Source organism: Aphanomyces astaci (assembly GCF_000520075.1).
Source record: "Aphanomyces astaci strain APO3 unplaced genomic scaffold supercont1.54, whole genome shotgun sequence".
NCBI lineage: Eukaryota > Oomycota > Saprolegniomycetes > Saprolegniales > Verrucalvaceae > Aphanomyces > Aphanomyces astaci.
The window spans coordinates 252680-255781 of NW_009798317.1; the positions used below are offsets into that span (position 1 = coordinate 252680).

Genomic DNA, 3102 nt, shown 5'->3' on the forward strand with positions numbered 1-3102 from the left:
TCCCAGTGGCGCAAAGTGTATTTCTCAAAATGGCAGAGTGAGGCCATGCAATCCTCTACCCTTTAACTGTCCATTGTGGCAAATTATCAAAAATCCGAGTCAAATTCACCATTACCGGTAACATACCGCTCCAGTCGAGAGGGCTACCGACCACGAGAATTTGATGCGATACTGTAGATGTCGATGTACTTCGTACCAAATACTCGTGATTGATTGCTACTTTGATTCTGATCGTATATTACGGTCCTATAGTGTAATGGTTAGCACCTAAGACTCTGAATCTTGTATTCCGGGTTCGAGTCCCGGTAGGACACGAGTGGCTGCAGAATCTTGTAGCATTCCCACTACTGTACAGTTTTAAGCCACACCGAAGTTTCAACATTTGAGCATCTCCACCGCATTCCAGTAAATCGACACACCGATATCCGCATACTGTTCGGATAACAACGTCCAGTATTATAATGGACTGATAATTCAGGATAATTCGCACCCGCAAAAAGCCCAACTCCAGCCAGTAAATTCACCATCATTCGACCAGGCAGCTATCTCCTGAGTAGAAACCCGCGTCAATTTCGACAATGAGGTATGCTTATCACCAGGAATGGCACGCAATGATACGCAACATGCATGATATGTACAACGTTATCCCTATAACCAGGAATGGCATCAACTGTACTTTCTCGTGAACTAGTAAACGGAGAACGGTGATTACAGACATAATAGGCATCTGCCAGATCGATAGGACCCGCGCTATTGCTGCGATCAATGACGCGGGTCCTATCGAGTTGTAGTCGATGATATGGGTCCTGCAACATTAACAACACGAATACCGGCCGAAAAGACATACCCACCAACTACCGCACGACTCTTGTCAACGCGTCAAGCCATGTACCTTCGACCGGCACAAGACAGACACCGCCTACCACGGCAGGATCGGGATCGGACCGGCCAAACAAGCAACCGGCCGCATTCGCCTGCGATCGATGCTGCCGCCTAAACTTGACACAGTAGCATCGACCGCAGGCGAATGCGCTATCGGCCGCAACCGACCTACGCCGCAATAGTCATCACCACAAGTCATAAGTTATTGACTGCAGCATGCATGCCGTGCCAAGGCCGCCACAACTGCACCTCGACCTACTGTACGATCACCGACCCTGGAGGCTTCGCTGCTCCATGTTTATGTGCCAAATATCTCTAGTCAGAAAACCCTTTTCTGATAGAGAACATCGCCACTGCCCTGTTAGTCAGGTAGCAGCGTCTGCTAGCTGTGTAGGAGGTTTTTGTGCCTTCTAGAGGCTTTTCCTCAGAGTAGAAGTCAGTGCAGACATTTGGTCACGGAACATCATTGGATGTCATCGGGCCTACAAGGTGCTACACAATGATTGTAAGCGCATCCGGCTGCACCAAGCCAAAGCGACTGCACTGCCTGCCGGCTCACCGCACGCTAGACGCCCACCCACCACTGGGTCCGGAGCTTACCGAGTGGCTCGCGAATAACCGCTCGACGGACGAGGCGATCGCGAAGTCCATCCGCAACCACGTGCATGAGATGATCAAGTTGGAGAAGACGGCCATCGCGCGCTCATGCGCGCCGTTCTACGCCTCCTTGTCCCCCACGGTCCAGCGTGATGCTGCTGCCATGGCCCAGCGCGATGCCGCTGCCGGGATTCGCGACGAATGTGCACATTGCATCATTTCGTCGCTTCAGCGGAAGTTCTCCAGCGACGAACAAAGACATGCAAGGGCCATCTCCGTTTACCAACGGTTACACACGTTCAAGTTCAAGCCTCACGTGTCGTTGGATATAAACCTCCAAGCCTTCGACAAGATGCGAACGGCAGTGGAGAAGCTGGAAGGGCGACCCCTCAGCGATAGCCACTTAGCCTCGGCCCTCCTGGCGGCACTACCTGAGTGCATCGCCCCAGACCTGTTCGTATGGCGCGGCGCTCAGACAAGCATCCCATACAAGAACATGCGCCAGTTGCTTGAGCAACACTGACCGGGCTTGGTCACCAAGTACCCGCACTACCTCGGCCCAGCGCCGCTCGCCGCGGCTGCACCGGTGCATGGCTCGGCAACCGCGACCGTGACAACGCGGTCTAGCGCATTGGTACTTCCGGCCTTTCGCGATGGCGCCAGCCAGCGAGTAGGCTACGGACAAACGGCCACCGTACCCTGGGGCACCCAAGGCCAAGACCCCATGGCGGATTGGTGTGGCTACTGCCTGTCCTCAGGCAGCCACTCGACGTACATCTGCACGAAGCTCTCCCGTGCGTTCCACCAGAACACGGTGCGTCAAGACTTCGTGTTTCCGCCAGGATGGGCTGCCATCCCACCTGGCGAATTACCCCAAAGTGGTGATGGTCGACGCACTCAAGGCGGACCAAACGGCCACCGCGGTGGCAAACGCCATGGCAAAGGCGGCGGGCGCGGTGGAGGAACCGGAACATGCTTCCTCAACACGAGCCTCGATTACGGCGCTTATCGCAACGATCAACGCGGCCTTAGCCCGTTTCGGCAGTCGGCCTCCCGCTACCGCAGTCGCTCAGGCGACCGGTACCGCGACTACCGCGAAGACCGCGGCTATTACCGCGACGACAGCGGCGCCAACCAAGGACGACCGGTGCCACCGCAGCCGCAGCGCGCCGCCGGTCGACCAAGGCTACGCCCAACAGGCCTCCACCCCCCAGCGCAGCCAAAGCCGCTGCGCGTCGCGCGGCTCTACCCGAACGTTAGTGTCTCAAAACACGTCAACAACGTGACCAGACTTCTTATTTTTGTCTTCACGCACACATGCCGGCATTTATGCCTCGACATATTTTAGATGAACAACATTTACATGTTTCATTTACGGGACTCCAAAAGTCGACCGACCAGTCAAGCACATTCAAAGTACTTTCGGCATTATTACAGGACTTCAGTCCGTACTACGACTCGCTCGATACTACTATATCGCGATCACTTGTATTTACGGGTACTGGATGGGCACTTCGTGTGTCACCAACCAGCCCGGTTGTCAAAGAGCAAAGTCGATCCCGTCACTGGACGGTAGATAGTGGTCATCCAAGCACTCCACTTTCCATAGTGAGTGGTTCATCA

At 54.7% G+C, this 3102-nt stretch overlaps 1 non-coding gene across 1 annotated transcript; it reads left to right on the top strand.

Annotated features, from left to right (window-relative positions):
* Window positions 1–242: 242 nt before the first annotated feature.
* On the top strand, window positions 243–314 carry H257_14181. The gene has a single exon. It is a non-coding gene; the product is annotated as a tRNA-Gln (tRNA).
* The last annotated feature ends 2788 nt before the right edge of the window (window positions 315–3102 follow it).